Source organism: Rhinatrema bivittatum, chromosome 2, assembly GCF_901001135.1.
Source record: "Rhinatrema bivittatum chromosome 2, aRhiBiv1.1, whole genome shotgun sequence".
Lineage (NCBI taxonomy): Eukaryota > Metazoa > Chordata > Amphibia > Gymnophiona > Rhinatrematidae > Rhinatrema > Rhinatrema bivittatum.
In genome coordinates, this window is record NC_042616.1 from 514,807,488 (window position 1) to 514,828,263 (window position 20,776).

Genomic DNA, 20,776 nt, shown 5'->3' on the forward strand with positions numbered 1-20,776 from the left:
AAAGGAAAAAAGAAGTATAAGAAAATATCAAGAGGGCCCAAAGAGTCAAAAAATATCCTTAACTGGGTGAGAGGATTTTTAAGGATGGCAAGTGTGGTGAGACATTACGAGCCGGTACAATATGGGCCTTTGTTAGCATATGCTGATAGCATACTCGGGGCATTTAGGGACTATGAAGGTTGGGCTTGGCTCAACTATGATGAGAAGTTCTGGGAAAAAATGGCAGGAAATAGGTTCATGTCATGGGATACTCAGGATATCAATTTATGGCTCACCCAAATGACGAATAAGAGTGCAGGAAGCATGAAAGCTGGGTCAGGGAGTGGCGCGGGGCAATCTAGGTGGGCAAACATTGGAGTGGGCGGGAGAGGGCTGGAGTCCTTTCGTGGACCAGGAAACAACAGCAAAGCTGGAGCGGATAGCAAAGGGGCAGGAGGAGAATCTGACGTCTGCTGGTGTTTTAATAAGGGGGCATGCCTGTTCCCGAACTGCAAGTTCAGACATGCGTGTGGATCTTGTGAAGGAGTGCACCCAGCCAGTAAATGCCCTCATGGACAGGGCGGGGCTAGTCAGAAGGAGATTAAATAAGGATGCATGCAGAGAAAAAGCATTTTCTTCCATCTTGGTGGGGGAGTTAAGCAAGGAATTAGCGGGGTATTCAAATAAGAAGGCAGCGGCATTATTATGGGCAGGTTTTCGGGAGGGTTTTCAGATTCCGTACATGTGTCCAGGGGCAGGAGGGAAGGCAAGGAATGCTAGGTCAGTGAGTAGATTGAGGGAGGTTGCAAAGAGTAAATTGGGGGCAGAAATTCAATTTGGGAGAGTTGCAGGGCCATTTGATGTTCCTCCTTTCAATCAAATGCACCTTTCTCCACTAGCAGTTATTCCAAAGAAGGCGCCGGGTAAGTATAGACTGATCCTGAACCTTTCCTACCCCAGGGGATCATCGGTTAATGATTTCATCCCCAAGAGCCTGTGTTCCATTCGATACGCATCATTCGATGCAGCGTTAGATTTGGTGCGTGGGGCGGGTATAGGAGCTTTACTTGCCAAAGCGGACATAGAGTCCACTTTTAGGCTGTTGCTGATACACCCAGAAAGTGTGCCGCTATTGGATTTTACATTTGAGGGGAAATATTACATGGATAGGTGTCTATCTATGGGTAGTGCTATATCCTGCGTGTACTTTGAGGCATTTAGTTCATTTATTCAATGGGTGATAGAGAGGCATACGGACTCTACAAGTATGATCCATTATTTGGACACTTTTCTTTTTGTAGGACTGGGACAGTTGGGGTGTTGTCAGGAGCAGTTTCAAGGTTTTTTGGAGGTGGCAAAGAGATTGGGGGTTCCAATTGCTCAGGACAAGACAGAGGGACCGTCTATGCGGTTGACTTTTTTGGGTATCGAACTTGATTCTGAAGAGATGGTGTTGCGCTTGCCAGGGGACAAAGTCCAGAAACTGAGGAAGTTGATGGGGAGGGTTGAACAAGCGACAAAAGTGACATTGCGACAGATGCAGTCACTAATCGGTTCTTTGAATTTCGCGTGCAGAGTCATTCCAATGGGGAGAGCATTCATTAGAAGGTTGTTGGCATCCACAATGGGGATTCGAGCCAGGCATCACTTTATCAGGGTGACGAAGATGATAAAGGAAGAATTGGGAGTATGGGAGGGATTTCTTGCAACCTTTAATAGAGTGCGAATCATCCCGGAGGGCAAAGTGTCAAATGTTGAATTGGAACTGTTTTCAGATGCTGCAGGTGCATCGGGTTTTGGTGTTTATTTTAAAGGACAATGGTGCACGGAGCCATGGCTGGAAGAGTGGGTAGCAGAGGGTATCACGAGGAATATTACCTTCTTGTAATTATTCTCTATGGTAGTGGTGTTGGAGATTTGGGGTGGCAGCTAAGTAATAAGTGGGTGGTTTTATGGTGTGAAACCCTCGGGGTGGTACAGGCTGGCGGTGAAGTGCTTAATGATGGCTGCACTGTTGCGGGAGCTGGTTGGTTTATGTCTGAAATGGAATGTCACTATCAGAGCAAGGCATGTGCCGGGTGTACAGAATGTAATCGCTGATGCATTATCACATTTCAAGTGGACCATATTTCGGGAATTGGCACCACAAATGAGTTTGATGGCAGAGCATTTTCCAGATCGACTATGGAGGCTTGGTCTGTGGAAGAATGGCAAATGATCAAGAACTCGGTGGCTCCAGCTACCTGGACAGCTTATGTGGCGGGGGTGCGGTGTTGTGACTCATTTTTTGAGCGAGAGGGGTTGGCGAGGAGGACCGGTGCAGGAGCAGGAAGTGGTTAAGATTATATCATGGGCGAAGAGTCAAGGTTTTTCCCAGTCCTCGGTTAGGTCGCAGTTGGCTGGATTTTCATTTTTTCAAAAATTAAAGGGATGGGGAAATCCTGAAGCGAGCTTCGTAGTGAAGCGTGTTATGGGGAGGTTGGCTGAGGGATCGAGGGGGTGGGTGGGGACAGACGGCGCCCAATCAGATATGATGACTTGATCAGCATTGCTGAAGAGTTAGAGAAGATCGGGGTACGAAGTTTTATTATTTAGGATGGCCTTCTCGCTGGCCTTCTTCGGGGCCATGCGAATAAGTGAATTAGTGGCAAGTTCAAAAGTCAATGCGAATGGAGCGGGTTTGATGGTAGGCCAAGTTCAAGGGCGGGAAGATACTGTCTTGGTGTATGTGCAGCAGTCAAAAATGGAGCAGAGGGGCAGAGGGAAGTTCCTCGGGGGGGGGGGGGGTAATGTTATATATATATGTTAAATGGATAATTTATTGTATGGGCTCAGGTTAATTAATAAACTGTGGCCTTTTATAAAGCAAAAAGTTGTTGTTGTCTTTGTTGGAGGTGTGGGAAAGGAGCCAATTGCAGATCTTGACTCCCTGAGTTAATGACCGGCGGCGCGGGCTTGTCCCGCGCCACCGAGTGTAATCAGGGGAAAGGCACACGGCGGCGGACGTGTTGCTGGGGGGAGGGGGTGGGATTGAGTGCGGGAAGTTGAGGGGCACAGTGATTTGAATTGCTGTGTCCCTATTGGTCGGGTTCCCTCAGCCTGCCGGTGACATGGCAATTCCAGCCAAACAGTCCCGGCAGGCTGAGGTGAAGGCTGTGTCAGCTCATTGTCCCTCCCACCCACCCATTATAAATGCAAGTGTGTGCGGAGGGTGGGGGTTACAGGGTAATGTTGTCGCAGTTGGGGGCGGAAACCCGATCCCAAACTGTGTTTGTTTATAAGGCATTGTTAAAAGGACATTGGGGGGGGGGAGTCCCGTGTAGCTGGGGGGGCTGCTACATGGGGCAGCCAACGAGCAAGGGGCTAAGATCAAGGCCAGAGCTTACTCTTGCTGGGACGAGGCGGGGTAAGCAAGAGGGGGAGGGGGAATTATTCCTTAAGCCTTACCGCTGGGACGTGGTGGTCGAGGCGGATAAGGATGAAGATATGGATCAAGGGGGAGATGTTATATATATATGTTAAATGGATAATGTATTGTATGGGCTAGGGTTAATTAATAAACTGCGGCCTTTTATAACGCCAAAAGTAGTTGTTGTCTTTGTTGGAGGTGTGGGAGAGGAGCCAAGCGCAGATCTTGACTCCCTGAGTTATTCTACTGCTCTTACACATGGACTCTGCAGTCCTGCAACCTGAGCCCCTGTTGCTTCTCCAGTCCTACATGAAGACTGTCTATTGACTCTGCTCTTTCCTGGGGTCCAGTCCTTTTTTTCTGGTGCTCTTACGCTTACTCCCTTTTTTCATGCAAAAATGCCATCTTTATACATTGCCTTAGGGTAAAATTGCAGAAGTTCTATGGCATAGCCCCACTGGGGACCTGACGCAGCTGTTGAATCTTAACCTTAATGCAGTAAATGGTACAATTAGCCATGCAACTTGGTTAAAGTGAAATAGGATTAATTTATTGAAATGAAATTGTTAAGGACAGAGTGCTTTACATACACAAACATGTCATATTGCTCTCATAACTGAAACCTCTGAGAATCAATACAGATGATACTCCTGCTGCTCCTGTCTTACCAGTGCCAATAAACTAAGCACCAGAGGTACTAAAGGATTTTTTCCCATTTTGTGTCTAGGAAAAAATGCTTAGTGCATCTGGTCCCAACTTATTTCTACGTGTCACATTAGACAGTGCCATTATTATTCATTTGGAATAGAATAAGTAGCTCAAGCAATTTGTTTCATTTTAGCAGTGCTGCTGAATTTCCTTCAGAGAGCAGTCTTGAATCACCAGTGACCTAGTATAATCTCTGAGTGGTTTACAGACCTTTCCAAAAGACAGGTACTGCTGCAAGGTGTTACGCACCCTGCCCACAGCCGTCCCGCGCATGGACCTGCTCACCTTCATGGTTCCACAGCTAATCCCGGGACGACCTCCCTCGTGGTAGTTGCCAGCCCTGCCAGGCCCCAGCGTCCCACGGCAGCGGTCGCCAGGCCTTCCACTGCACGTCAGGCCTCACACTGAGGCTCGGCGTCCTCTGCCATGTTAGCCACGCCCCTACATGCGCGCACGCGGACCGCCCGGACTCATGTAGGGCCAAGGGTGGATCTTAGCTCCGCGGCGCGCCCTGATTGATCCTTCGATATAAGGAAGTTCCTGACTATGCTTCCTTGCCTTGGCAATCGGTTCATTTGTTATAAGATTGCCTCTGCGTTTGTTCCTGTTCTTGCCTATTCCTAGTCTCGTTCCAGAATCCTTCTGTTCCAGTTCTGTTCCTGACTTGTTCCTGCATCCTAGTTCCTGCATCCTGCTTGTTCCTGTTTTCGTCTGTCTGTCTACCCAGGTAGTACCCTCGGACTGTCTTACTGGTACTGACCTCAGCTTGTTCCTGACCTGCCTGCCTGCCTGCCACCTGCCTCAAAGACCTCAGCTTGTTCCTGATCTGCCTGTCTGCCTGCCACCTGCCTCAAAGACCTCAGCTTGTTCCTGACCTGCCTGCCGCCTGCTTCAAGACCTCAGCCTGCCTTTGACCTCGTCTGACCTCCGGTCCCTGACCCTTGCTTTACTGATCATTCCTTGGACTGACCTCTGGATCTTGACCTTTGCCTGCCTGACCTTGTCTCCAGATAATGACTCTGTTCCTCGCCTTGTCATCACCAACTCTGTTCTCGTTCTCCTTGTTCCAACCAGCCTCCAACTTCAAACCGGATCGTGCTCTCCCTGTGTCCGTGGGCACGCCAGACTTCCATTCTCTCAGGAGACTCTGCGAGGCCCACCAAAGTCCAAGCGTCCTGGGTCCCTATGGGCTCCTCCTGGGGGGACCTCGGGCTTCCAGTGGTGAAGCTATTCACAGCCTCTGTCTCCTCCAGTGCTCCACCCCCTTGGGGCAGTTACCTCCTGTATCCTTTCAGGAGGCGTTCCTTCACTGTCCTAGGACAAGGGTCCACCCCCGAGCGCAACAGGTTGCCAAGTCCATGGACTCGGTGGAGTCTCCCACCTCCAGGGCCCTACCAGGACTGGCCACCACAGTGAAACAACATCATCAAGCTTTAGAGACGCTGGCCTCTTCGGTAGAAGAACTGCGCTCTCATAAGAACATAAGAAATTGCCATGCTGGGTCAGACCAAGGGTCCATCAAGCCCAGCATCCTGTTTCCAACAGAGGCCAAAACCAGGCCACAAGAACCTGGCAACCACCTAAACACCAAGAAGATCTCAATTACAAGATACAGCAATGGCCAACCCGGTGGGCCTCTCAGCCACTATGCTTCCCAAAGCAACTTTGGCACTTCCTGCACCCCCCAGGTATAAAGGGGATGCACGCTCCTGTCGTGGCTTCCTTAATCAGTGCTTTATGCAGTTTGCACTACAACCCTCATTGGTTTTGAAGGAGATCACTAAAGTCACCTTCATTCTGTCCCATTGGGAAGGGAAGGCTCTGGCATGGGCCTCTCCTTTATGGGAAGGTTCTGACCCCATCCTCTCCAAACTATCTGACTTCATTGCTCTCTTCAAGCAGACCATCAGAGACCCAGGTCCATGCCTATCGCTAGTCACAACTTACTCCACCTCCGTCAAAGGTCTAGGCCAAAACTCCTCTCTGAATTCACAGTGGAGTTTTGGACCTTGGCTACAGAACTTGGGTGGCAAGAAGATTGTCTGCAATCCATCTTCCTAGATGGACTCTCCTGTGCTCTGAAAGATGTGCTCTCTGTCCTTGAGACTCCCACATCTCTAGAAGACTTGATCTCCCTTGCCGGGAGGATTGATCATCGCTTCCGGCAAAGACACCTAGAAGTAAAGGCTCCATGCCCTCCTCCAGTATGCCCCACAAGTGCACTCTGCACCACCACCTTCCTCCATGGTAGAACCTATGGAGGTGAATCGTGGACGATTGTCTCCGACTGAAAATCTCCATCGGCGAAAGGAGGGGCTATGCCTTTACTGTGGCACTTCTGGATATCATCTGCAGTTTTGCCCCATCTGTCCGGGAAACTGCAATGCCTGAGCCTGGTGGGGGTCCTGAGCTTGGGGGCAACTGTTTCTGGCCCTCAACTCTTGCTTCCTGTATCACTGGGCATTAAGGCCTATACCTTTGTGACCACTGCTGTCATCAATACCAGAGTGAGCGGTAGCTTCATTACGGACGACATCGTCAAACTCTTGAAAATACCTCTCCAATCCCTAGAGGTGAGTCTTCATATTGCCTCCATCCAAGGGAAACATCTTCCAGGTCTTATTACTCATCAAACAGTGGCTATCCATCTCACTGTAGGTACCCTCCATGAGGAAGAGACATCTTTCTACGTCCTAAAATGCTCAACTCATCCGGTAATCCTTGGGCTACTCCTGCTCCAGGTTCACAAACCCCAGTTCGATCGGCAATCCCTGCAGTTGGTACAGTGGTGTCCAAAATGCCAAAAGGCTTGTCTGCACCCGGTATCCCCCGTGATATCCGTCTTGAAATCAGTTACCCTTCCAGGTTTACCTCCGCAGTATTCTGACTTCAGCGATGTGTTCTCTAAGCAGAAAGCGGATACCCTGCCTCCATTATGCAAGTTCAACTGTCCTATTGAACTTCTGCCAGGCACTATGCCTCCCAAAGGAAGAACCTATCCGTTGTCCCAGCCTGAGATTCAGGCTATGTTGGAGTATATTAAAGAGAAGCTAGAGAAAGGCTTTATCTGTCCATCTGATTCCCCCACAGGAACGGGGTTCTTCTATGTGAAGAAAAAGAATAGTGGAATATGTCCCTACACTGATTACAGGTGTCTCAACGCGATAACTCGTAAGGATCGATACTCGCTACCCCTTATTAGTGAACTGTCCGATCGCCTCGAAGGGGCACAAATCTTTTCCAAGCTGGACCTGAGAGGTGCGTACAATTTGGTACGCATCCAACCTGATGACATTTGGAAGACGACGTTTAATACCAGAGACGGCCACTACGAATACGTGGTAATGCCTTTTGGGCCTTGTAACGCTCCAGCCATCTTTCAATGCTCATGAATTAAATCTTCCGAGATCTCCTGTACAATTTTGTAGTCGTATACCTCGACGACATTCTGATCTTCTCTAAGGACATCGAATTCCACTGTGAACATGTTTGCATCGTCCTCCAACATCTGAGAGAGAATCATTTGTATACAAAAGTGGAAAAATGTCTGTCTGAGCAGAATCGTTTACCCTTTCTGGGATACTTTATCTCTTATCGTGGATTCTCAATGTACCCTGAAAAACTTCAGGGAATCCGCAACTGGCCTCAGCCAGAAGGTCCAAGTCACCCAAACCAGTACCAGTTCACCTAGACCCTCCAGCACTTCACCATGAATACCATCAGTTCACCCAGACCTCCAACCTGAAAACTGCAGACAAAAGACAAGCATGATTTAAAATGTGCAAATCAATAAGCAAGAGTAAAAAGCATTCCAACAAGTTTGGTAATGAATAGGGATGTGAATCGTGTGCCATATCGTCTTAACGATTGAAATCGTGTGGCAGGAGAAGAAAATCATGTTAGGCACGATTATTTCGTTGAAAAATCGTTAAAAATTGTTTTTTCCGATTAGTGCGCACTAACGGGTGTTAGTGCGCACTAACAGAAATTGATACAATTTGACACTTTTCAGGTCAGTTAAGGTCAGTTTAGGAATGAATATGTATTCCTATTGGCTGCCCTCTTATTTATTCATGTTACCAAGGTTCCCACTGACAGTATATGGGGGATGGGAAATGGAAACAGTTGGTAGCTTGACAAAAAAAGTAATGTGATCAGTCAATGTGACTAGAACTTGTGCCCTAACCCTGATACCAGGGGTGTTGTGATCTTCCTGCACACAGTGCCCTAACCCTGGCACCAGGGGTGTTGTGATCTTCATGTACACACAGTGCCCTATCCCTATTAATACCAGGAGTGTTGTGATCTTCCTGCACACAGTGCCCTAACCCTGGCACCAGGGGTGTTGTGATCTTCATGCACACAGTGCCCTATCCCTATTAATACCAGGAGTGTTGTGATCTTCCTGCACACAGTGCCCTAACCCTGGCACCAGGGGTGTTGTGATCTTCCTGCACACAGTGCCCTAACCCTGGCACCAGGGGTGTTGTGATCTTCATGTACACACAGTGCCCTATCCCTATTAAAACCAGGAGTGTTGTGATCTTCCTGCACACAGTGCCCTAACCCTGGCACCAGGGGTGTTGTGATCTTCCTGCACACAGTGCCCTATCCCTATTAATACCAGGAGTGTTGTGATCTTCCTGCACACAGTGCCTTAACCCTGGCACCAGGGGTGTTGTGATCTTCATGCACACAGTGCCCTATCCCTATTAATACCAGGAGTGTTGTGATCTTCCTGCACACAGTGCCCTAACCCTGACACCAAGGGTGTTGTGATCTTCCTGCACACAGTGCCCTATCCTATACCAGGAGTGTTGTGATCTTCCTGGACACAGTGCCCTAACCCTGACACCAGGGGTGTTGTGATCTTCCTGCACAAAGTGCCCTATCCCTATTAATACCAGGAGTGTTGTGATCTTCCTGCACACAGTGCCCTAACCCTGACACCAGGGGTGTTGTGATCTTCCTGCACACAGTGCCCTATCCTATACCAGGAGTGTTGTGATCTTCCTGGACACAGTGCCCTAACCCTGACACCAGGGGTGTTGTGATCTTCCTGCACACAGTGCCCTATCCCTATTATTTATTTATTTATTTATTTTATTTATTTATTATTTTTATTATACCGAGTTTCATGATGGAATCACATCAACCCGGTTTACAATTAACAATGTGAGTAAAGGCAGAGAGTAACATAGTAAAACATTTCCCAATTCAACGTCACATATAGAATGAAACTTAACAGGTATAATAACAATATTTAGGATGTGAGAAAGTTACAAAAAACAGGGAAAAATAACTAGGATCTGAAAGGGGAGGAAATTGAAGGAAGAATATTAACATTTTATCCAACTGTATCAATTAATAAATATGTATAGTATAAAAATATAGATGAGTAGCAAAAATGATCAAATATGATGCTGTTGTGAATTATAATAATAAGATGCTGTGACTGCGTATGAAGTTAGTGGGTTTATTACAGTTCACTAACTTTGTGTTTGTGCTGATGGGTGGGGAATTTAATCCAGTTCTGGGAACGCTTTTTTAATACCAGGAGTGTTGTGATCTTCCTGCACACAGTGCCCTAACCCTGACACCAGGGGTGTTGTGATCTTCCTGCATGCAGTGCCCTATCCCGCCTGCATTACTAGTAAGAGGCTGGCTTCACAGACAGGGGGGAGCTTCCTGACCCTCACTCCTCCCCTCCCCATGTCCCAGCCAGTGAATGGTGTGTGGGTGAGGGGGGGGGGGAGGATGGTGAAGGGTGAGACAGCTCCTTCCCTGCATTACTAGTGAGAGGCTGGCTTCACAGACAGGGGGGAGCTTCCTGACCCTCACTCCTCCCCTCCCCATGTCCCAGCCAGTGAATGGTGTGTGGGTGAGGGGGGGGGAGGATGGTGAGGCTGAAACAGCTCCTTCCCTGCATTACTAGTGAGAGGCTGGCTTCACAGACAGGGGGGAGCTGCCTGACCTTCACTTCTCCCCTCCCCATGTCCCAGCCAGTGAATGGTGTGTGGGTGAGGGGGGGGGGGAGGATGGTGAAGGGTGAGACAGCTCCTTCCCTGCATTACTAGTGAGAGGCTGGCTTCACAGGCAGGAGGGAGCTGCCTGACCCTCACTCCTCCCCTCCCCATGTCCCAGCCAGTGAATGGTGTGTGGGTGAGGGGGGAGGATGGTGAAGGGTGAGACAGCTCCTTCCCTGCATTAGTAGTGAGAGGCTGGCTTCACAGACAGGGGGGAGCTGCCTGACCCTCACTCCTCCCCTCCCCATGTCCCAGCCAGTGAATGGTGTGTGGGTGAGGGGGGGAGGATGGTGAAGGGTGAGACTGCTCCTTCCCTGCATTACATTCATCCATCAAACCCCTCCAAATGCTACAGAACTCTGCAGCCAGAATCCTTACCAATACGAATAAAAGAGATCACATCACCCCCATTCTCAAGCTCCTCCACTGGCTGCCTATAAAGCAAAGGATCCTATATAAAGTACTCACCGTAATTCATAAATCCATTCACAATATCTCTCCTCTTCAATTATGTAACCAACTACACCCTCACTCCTCCTCTAGACCCATCAGAGGAGCATATAAAGGCACACTCTATGTACCTTCAACAAAATCCTCGCATCATAAACGTGCCATATCTACAGCAGGCCCCATTCAATGGAATGCGCTCCCACCAGACATTCGGCTTGAGTTCTGCCACTCTTCATTCAAAAAAAAACTTAAAACCTGGCTCTTTAGCCAAGCTTTTCCAGGACCATGATCATCATTTTTTCCCCTCCAACCAGCAAGAACATATCTTCTTCACAAACCCCCATTTTCCATACCACTACCTACTTCGGTATCTAATCTCTTGCTGCAGGACACTTGAGACTTTCTCACTTATACGTTATAATTTTTATGCTCAATAAGACCTGTCAACTTAATTGTTTAAGTCTTTTTTTTTTTTTTTTCTCCTTTATCTTTTGGTCATCAATGTTACAATGTTATTGTTAAATTTTGAACTTATGTACACTGTTCCAAGTTTCATAACCTTGTTCTATGTAATGCCTTTTGGCAATTTTCATGTTCTGTTTCAATGTAAACCGATGTGATCTTTATTTCATATAGGAACACCGGTATATAAAAATCTAAAAATAAATAAATAAATTACTAGTGAGAGGCTGGCTTCACAGACAGGGGGGAGCTTCCTGACAAAAATAACAAAAATAATAAACAAACAAGTTCTAGTCACATGAGTGATGATCATCACGTTACTTTTTTTGTCAAGCTTCCAACTGTTTCCATTTCACATCCCCCCAACCATTACCTCAGTGGAAACCTTGGTAACATCAATAGATAAGAGCACAGCCAGCCAATAGGAATACATATTCATTCCTAAGTGACCTTTACAGACCTGGGAAGTGTCAACACTTTGTTTCATTTTCTGTTGGTGTTCGTGAGTTTCCAGTTCCATTTCCCATCCCCCCAACCATCACCTCAGTGGGAACTTTGGTAACATCAATAGATAAGAGGGCAGCCAGCCAATAGGAACACATATTCATTCCTAACTGACCTTTACTGACCTGTAAAGTGTCGATTTGTATCATTTTCTGTTAGTGCGCACTAACGGGAGTTAGTGCGCACTAACTCCCGTTAGTGCGCACTAACACGATTTAACGATTTTTAATGATAAATCGTTAGAATTTCTATTGTATTGTGTTCTATAAACGATTTAAGATGATATTAACATTATCGGACGATAATTTTAATCGTTGAAAAACGATTCACATCCCTAGTAATGAATACATGTAGAATGCTTACAAAATAACAACTTGTGCATGTACTTCTGAACCCCACCCAAGATGTCCCTAAACCACCACATTTTTTCCCATTAACATTTCTGTGTGATACTGCATGTATGCACAGAGTTTCAACATTTAAAAAATAGGATGTACACACCAGCATTGTATACATGTGCATATATGCTAATTTTATATGCGCAATCCCCATGTAACTCTTTGAAAATGATGTCATAAGAATATAAGAAATTGCCATGATGGGTCAGACCAAGGGTCCATCAATCCCAGCATCCTGTTTCCAACAGAGGCCAAACCAGGCCACAAGAACCTGGTAATTACCCAAATACCAAGAAGATCCCTTGCTACTGATGCAATTAATAACAAGTGGCTATTCCCTAAGTAAACTTGATTAATAGCAGTTAATGGACTTCTCCAAGAAATTATCCAAACCTTTTTTGAACCCAGCTACACTAACTGCAGTAACCACGTCCTCTGGCAACAAATTCCAGAGCTTAATTGTGCATTGAGTGAAAAAGAATTTTATACGATTAGTCTTAAATGTGCTACTTGCTAAATTCAGGGAATGCCCCCTTGTCCTTCTATTATCCGAAAGTGTAAATAACCGATTCACATCTACTCATTCAAGACCTCTCATGATCTTAAAGACCTCTATCATATCCCCTCTCAGCCATCTCTTCTCCAAGCTGAAAAGGCCTAACCTCTTCAGCTTTTCCTCACAGGGGAGCTGTTCCATTCCCTTTATCATTTGGTAGCCCTTCTCTGTACCTTCTCTATCGCAACTATATCTTTTTTGAGATGCGGCGACCAGAATTGTACACAGTATTCAAGGTGTGGTCTCACCATGGAGCGATACAGAGACATTATGACATTTTCCATTTTATTAACCATTTCCTTCCTAATAACTCCTAACATTTGCTTTTTTGACTGCTGCAGCACACTGAGCCGGCGATTTTAAAGTATTATCCACTATGATGCCTAGATCTTTTTCCTGGGTTGTAGTTCCTAATATGGAACCTAACATCGTGTAACTACAGCAAGGGTTATTTTTCCCTATATGTAACACCTTGCACTTGTCCTCTTCTTTATATACTTTAATGTGCATACTTTCCACTTGCTATAACGTAGGTTCAAAGTCTGTTAATCCAAAAGTAACATCAGTGGTTATTTTTGGACTAACAGCCCTGAATTCCCTCACGACTTTTCCCTTTGAAGTTTAGTTTGCAGGTTTGTATCCACAGACCTGAAGCTTTCTATGGGGTTTTAAAATGGCCCCATTTATGGTTTCTTTTTCTTCCCTTCCCCCATAGCCCTCCATTTCTCTTTTGCATCTCTCTTCCAAGTAGCTTTCTATCTCCTCTCTGTAATCTTCCCCATCTGCTGCCCTTCAATCTCTCCTCTGATTCCTCCCCTTTCCCACATATCTCCATGTACTCTGTATCCCTCCCCAATGGCTCTTCACAACCCTCTGCAACCCTTTCCATTTGTACCCCCTGTACTCTGAGGGATGTAGTAAAGAAAAAAAAAAAGAAATGGAAAATGTTCTTTCATATGAAAATAGCAAGTGAGGAATGGAAAGTTTTTAAGGATAGAAAACCAGATAATCAGTCTGAACTTTAAGAGGGCAATTTTTAAGCCATTTTCATGGGTAAATAGCAGTTTACTAACATAAACTGGCTGTTTGGAAATTGCCCTCTCTCAGTTTGACTAAACATTTGCATGTTGTTCCACAACGTGTGTACGTTTACTCTCATATAGTGGAGATATTTCTTTTAGCATGGTTTGGGCAGGAAAAGAAAATAACATGCTTTCAGGTGTATTTTCAAAATGCCATGCACGAAAGTATGCATATAACATATATGTGCATAGGTGATGCTCCTGCACACAATCCATATTTTATAAATGGGTCACATGTGCATGCCCCTTTGTGCATAAATGTATGCATGAAAAAAGGGGTGTGTTATGGTTGTGTCAGGGCATTGTTTGCACATACGCTTATAATGAGCTATTTTCAAAGTGACATATGCACAAGCATCATCAAAACTACGTGAGTACATTTGCTACTGTTCATTTACACTCACAGGTTCAGATTTCCATGCTGTTTTGCCACTTGATGTTTTTCAGACTGGCTTGTCCGGGTGAGTAGACATGGCAGTAAGCTAGGCAGTGGGAGTGAGTGTCCATGAGACAGACTGGACTATATTGGAGTGTAACCGGGACATATTGGGTTATACTATGGGGTGGCAATGAGTATACCAGGGACATACTGGGTTGTACTGGGATGAGAGAGTGAATGCATCTGGGACTGACAGGGGGGTGGAAGTCAGTGGTAGAGATTCCATTATCAAAATAACTCTAATGGGCTTAAGGATATTCATGTCACACTGATTGAGGAGGGAGGGAGAACAAAGGAGAAGGAGGAGGAAGTACCCCTAACAGAGAGCATATAGACTAGGACACAGTTTTTGGATCTCTCAGAAGAACAAGTCAAGTGCAGGTTCAGATTCAACAAGGAAACCATATGGTACCTATGCTAGCAGTTAGAGCAGGACCTGCAGGGGTCATGCCTTGCTTGTACATGACAAGGTCACTACCACCCTGGCATTTTTGGCCATCAGCAGCTTCCAGACACCTCTAGAAGTTAAAGCTGGAATAAGCCAGTCTGCCAGTTCCATGTGTATAGATCGGGTCCTGGCTATGATTCCTAGAAAAACACACCAATATATATCTTACCCTCAAAGTAGATAGCAATAACAATAAATAACTAATTTCTATCAATTTGCACACTTTCCCTCTTTCTTGGGGGCCTTTGCTTGAACTCACATCCCTAGAAAAGCACCAGGGGATGATGAGTTCACCTCCCACAACCACAAGGGCTTCCACTCCTCAATATATAGGTGTCTGCAATGCCAAAGGCATCATCATGGACGTCATATCCAGATTTCTGGGATACACCATGATACTTACATCCTCTCGCAGACAGGAATTCTTATCAGCTTCCAGAAAGGGCAAATCACTGGGGGCTGGCTTTTAGATATGAATGCATGTACCATTACCATCACACAGCAACTAACCTCTTCTTTTGGCCCCCTTCATATCTAAGTGGACTGACAGCATTTTCCCAGGAGGACCGCTCCAACCTCAACCCGTGAACTACCCCACTGCCCAACACTAAAGGTTATCTAACTTTGCTCTTTGTGTTCCTCCCTACAGGTGATAGAGAATATCCACTCAAAACCTGGCTCATGATCCTGCTAGCTAACCCACAGATGGCTGCAGAAGCTCAGTACAATAACGCTTACCAGTAGACCAGGGCAGTCATTGAGAGAACCTTTGGCTTATTCAAAATGCATTTCTACTACCTAAACAGATCTATGGATGCCTTCTCTACAACCCTGCTAAGATCTGTGAGATCTTTATAGCATGCTGCATGATTTATAACCTGGCTAGAACCAGAGGTCTTTCTCCTCCAGAGGGATTACAAGATCATCTAGATGAAGATGAAGATGATTAAAATCAATTCTTTATGGGCTGCCTTGGCCAGCCTCTTTTTTGGGGTGGGGGAAGCTATGGTGCCTTGGCTTGGTCCAATATGGTACTTCTCCACAATGGTGTCCAATCACAGTTTACACTGTGCTTGGAGGACCCGGGACCTGGGAGCAGTGGCACATCAGGATAGGTGCTGAATGGTCCTGGAGGGTTGGGAAGCAGCTGAGAAGATGGACAAGCAGCAGTTGAGGTCCTGTTCTTGTCAGCCACCTGTGCCCTCGGAGAATTGAAGCATGTCTTTCTGGTGGTGGCGGTGCTGGTGGTAATGCTCTAGGCTACATCATTGCAAATGATGGTGGCAAAATAGGAGGTTGAATCAGAATGACCAGTGGTGAAGTAATAGGTGGAGCAACCCATGGGGTAGCTGGAACTCTGGCCTGGGGAGGCACCATCCAGGTGGTGCTGCTGCTACAGATGGTTGGTGCTGCATCCATGGAGGCATCATGCAGTACATAAGAACGTTATTGCCATAGTGGGTCAGACTGAGGGTCCATCAAACCCAGATTCCTGGTCCAATCCAGGCCACAAGAACCTGGCAGGATCCCAAACAGTAGATGGATCTCATGCTGCTAATGCCCAGGGATAGGTAGTGGCTTTTCCCAAGTCTATCTGGTTAATAACAGTTTATGGACTTCTCCAAGAACTTGTCCAAACTCTTTTTTAAACCCATTTCCACCAGTTGCATTTACCATATTCTCCAGCAAGGGATTCCAAAGATTAATTGTGTGTTGTGTGTTCAGTGAAAAAATAGCCCTGATTTATTTTAAATGTGCTACACACTAACTGCATAGAATGTCCCCTAGTTTTTGTATTTTTTGAAAGAGTAACCAATTCATATTTACCCTTTTTAATCCACTCATGATTTTATAGAGTTCTACTATATATCCCCCATCAGCCATCTCTTCTCTAAGCTGAGCAGCCCTAACCAATGTAGCCTTTCCCCATAGGGAAGCCGTCCCATCCCCTTTATCATTTTGTTGCCCTTCTCTTTATATTTTCCAGTTAAGCTATATCTTTTTTGAGATGTGGTGAGCAGAATTACGCACAGTAATCTAGGTGTGGTCTCACCAAGTTGTGATACAGAGGTATGACATTCTCCATTGTATTCTCCATTCTCTTCCTAATAATTTCTAGCCTACTCTATGCTTCATAACCTGGCCAAAACAAGAGGTCTGCTTCCTCCAGAGGAACTGCAAAATCATCTAGATGAAGAGGAGGAGCTGGGAGGGAGTCTGGGAGGGTGGGGGGTATCCTCTGCAGAAACTTCCTCCACAATACAGTCTGGGTCTGCATCTCTTCTCAGCTGCCTCTTTGCTCCTGCCACATACCCTGCATCTGCTGCATACCCTACATCTCTTCTTGGACCATATCCCTCTGGCCCTGCATGTCATGCCTGAGGCCACCTATCTCCTCCACCACTCAGGCATTCAAGTCCATTATACACCTCTCCATTGGAGTGGTGTGCACTTCCTCATCTCTCTGAGAGCTGAGCTCCTCCTCAGCAGAGCTGCCTTCCATTGAGACAGATGCATGCGGCCAGAGCTCTCGTATGCATGAGAGGGTCAGTGTTTACTAGGTCTCTATCTTCTCCTCCTCCTCCACCTCCAGGTAACTAGAGATGTGATTTGGCTGAACCTTTTGGTTCGGCCTTCGTTATCAGCCTGCCATGGGAAATTTCATTTCCTGCGGTTCGGGCCAAATTATTTTTAAAATGGCGCAGGCCATCCATTGCTCCTACCATGTCACAGGGGCCAGCCAATGGCACCGATAGCCCCTATCACCTTGTAAGGGCAAAGGGCCATTGGCGCCATTTTGATTAGTGGCAGCCAACAGCCTGAGAGGGGGAGATCACTCCCGGGACCCCTGCTGGATGACCAGGAACTTTAGGCAACTTTTGGGGGAGTTGGGAGGGTGGGGGATTGTAATTAATTAAATCTGAAGGGTTGGGGTGGGTTTGGATTTTTTTTTATATGCCCTTTCTCCTCCCCCCCCCCAAAAAAAAAAAATGATAAGAAAACCACACAAAATTTTGTGGCTTTTCCTATTGTTTCAGGGGCCCCCTGAAACGCAACAAAATAGGAAATATCGTCTATATTTCCTATTTTGTCATAAATGAATGCACATCCCTACAGGTAACCATGTTCTGTCAATGGATGCTTATCTGCTGCTCCCTCCTCCTCCTTTGTGTCCTCTTCTGCTCTAGCAGACAACACAAGAGCCTTGCTCGACAGAAGCCACTGAGTCCCAGAGCTTCGGGATCATCACCTGGTTGCTCCCTTGCAAAAAGGAAGAGTGTATATACTTTTAATATATGTGCTATGTTGTTTATTCTCTTCACAATCAGTGGACCATTCTTCCTGCCAAACCAAACTCTATAGACCCTATGCTAGAATCTCCAGCTACTGAGTAGAAAGCTGACTAGAAAGCGTTAACTGACTAGAAAGCTTTCCAATGATACCTAAATCTATCCTTGATACATTTGTAAACCACCAGTACACAATGACACAGAGATGACCCACTAATTGATGTGGCTCATGATTAGGGTTGCCAACTGGCTCCAGATATTCAGTTTGATGTAGTCCTTGATGCATCCAATAGCTTTCTGGGAGTTGTAGGTCAGTGTTCCCTTTTGCAATCCCTTAAAAAAGCTATACTAGTCCCTGCATGCAATGTGGTAAAATTAGAACTGGATCCACCTGTCCTGAAATTATTGAACCTCTAGGCTACCCTAGTCTTCAGTGCACCATTTAATTTCTCTATCTATTAACATATCACTATGTAAGGGTGAAGGGCATACTGTGGCCCTGAAAATATGTCTCCCTCCCTACCTACATCCTGTATGTGGCTTTGGCTGGTCAGAATGCCCTCAGTATATCATAGGTATCATGAGACTTAGCCTGACAGATGCCAGCATAGTGTTAGAATGCAATGATGGTGTACCATTCCTCCATTGGGTGGGCATCTTCACTGAGTGCCAGCATAGGGCCTGTATCTTCACATTACAGGCTCAGAGGAAATTTGAGGAGATGATTTCTAAGAAAGGACTTTGGGAAGTGCAGAAGACATAAGAAAGAAAGAGCTTCCAACAAGCTGAGAACTAGTGGTCAATAGGCCCAAGGACATTGTCTTGAAAGCAGGGCATGTGGATTTAGAACAATTTTAATTTAGACAGTAAACTTTAGAGAGAATTGTGAAGATACTTTGGTTTCTTAGAATACAGTTATTAATACTATTAATCTTGTTAAAATTGCAAAGACACTGCTAAATAGGTTTAAGAACTGACTCTCTTCTGAAGTTGTGAAGTCAGGCATGCCTTGCAGAAGTTGGAACATTCATGGTGTCAATCAAGGTCTCATGGGGCATTTTTGGCCTATAAGAGTCAATAAACATTTGACTGATGTTTCTATAAAAGCCACAATTTCTTGTGACAACTGCAGGCTGTTGACCATAATCCTTGCACCTTGTTTCAGACTGTACAAAATCTTATTAAGATACTTAATGATTCTGTCCATGGGCATGCTTCCTCCCTAGGGAGTCTAGGAGGTGATAGTATTCAAGACCATTTTTGTAAAAAGGTTGCTAAGCTAGCTGCTGTCTTTTCTTCCCTGCCTGAAAATGAACTAATGAAATGGTTAACTTTTGAAAGAGTAGGTCATACCAAAGAGGCTAAGATGATTTCTTCCATTAATCCATCTTTTTGTCCTCTAAATGTTTGACGTGTACATCCTTTGAAGTCTATTAGAGATACCATTGCACCATTCAATGCTTCTAGGGTGAATTTTTCCTTAGAGAAAGGGTATATACCAGATACCCTTAAGCATGCCTCTGTGAGACTTCTCCTAAAGAAGCCTGGACAAACCCATAGGACCCAAAGAACTAATATCCTAGTTCATCTCTGTTATTTGTGTTTAAAATTGTTGAGTCACTTGTATTATAACAATTACAATTATTTTGTTGAAAACAACCAGGTATTGGACCAATTCCAGTTTGGTTTATGGAAATCCCTAAGTATAAAGGTTATTTTTCTCTCGACTCTCGATACCACCAGAAGAGGCCTAGATGGTGGGCATCAATATCTGCTTATATTATTAGACATCACAGCAGCATTTCATATGCTTGACTATCAGGTCCTTCTTTATCATCTCAGAGAATGTGGGATTTCCAGAATTGTTCTCAACTGGTTTAAGTCCTATTTAACTGGAAAAACCCAGCAGGTTAGAATCAAAAAGGACTGTTCCTGATGTCATCATATCTCTTCTGGAATGTTTCAAAGTTCTGCACTTTCTGTGCTTCTTTTGAACATCTATATGGATCCTATTTGAAAGTTATTGTGTGCAGGATACAGATTATATGCAGATGATTCTAATTTCTTTATCCCATCTTCATCTTCTTAGACCAAGACTGTTGAATCTGTGTCAATCTATATCAGTGCCATCAAGTCCTGGATGACTCATATTAAACTGGCTTTGAATGTGTCAAAAACTGAGATGATAATATTATCTCATAAGACCACAGTTCTTCAGTCATTACCAGTGACAAGAAAGTGGGTTCTTGTGGCTTCTGTGTGAATACAGATAGTGTGGCAACAATATACAGAAAAGATTCTTGGTTAGAAATTCATTTCCCAGCCATCATTCAGTAAAGTATTTCATTTTCTTCCACTGCACAGTTGTGCAGAGTGTTTTAAGGTGAGATTGCCTCCTGATCAGGAAAAGTTTATTCAATGACAACTGTATTATGGGAAATATCTTACTCAGTGTTAGAGATGTGAATCGTGTCCTCGATCGTCTTAACGATCGATTTCGGCTGGGAGGGGGAGGGAATCGTATTGTTGCTGTTTGGGGGGGTAAAATATCGTGAAAAATCGTGAAAAATCGTAAAAAATCGAAAAAACGTAAAATCGCAAAACCGGCACATTAAAACCCCCTAAAACCCACCCCCGACCCTTTAAATTAAATCCCCCACCCTCCCGAACCCCCCCCCCCCCAAATGACTTAAATAACCTGCGGGTCCAGCGGCGGTCCGGAACGGCAGCGGTCCAGAACGGGCTCCTGCTACTGAATCTTGTTGTCTTCGGCCAGCGCCATTTTCCAAAATGGCGTCGAAAAATGGCGGCGGCCATAGACGAACACGATTGGACGGCAGGAGGTCCTTCCGGACCCCCGCTGGACTTTTGGCAAGTCTTGTGGGGGTCAGGAGGCCCCCCCCAAGCTGGCCAAAAGTTCCTGGAGGTCCAGCGGGGGTCAGGGAGCGATTTCCCGCCGCGAATCGTTTTCGTCTATGGCCGCCGCCATTTTTCAAATGGCGCCGGCCATACGCGTATGGCCGGC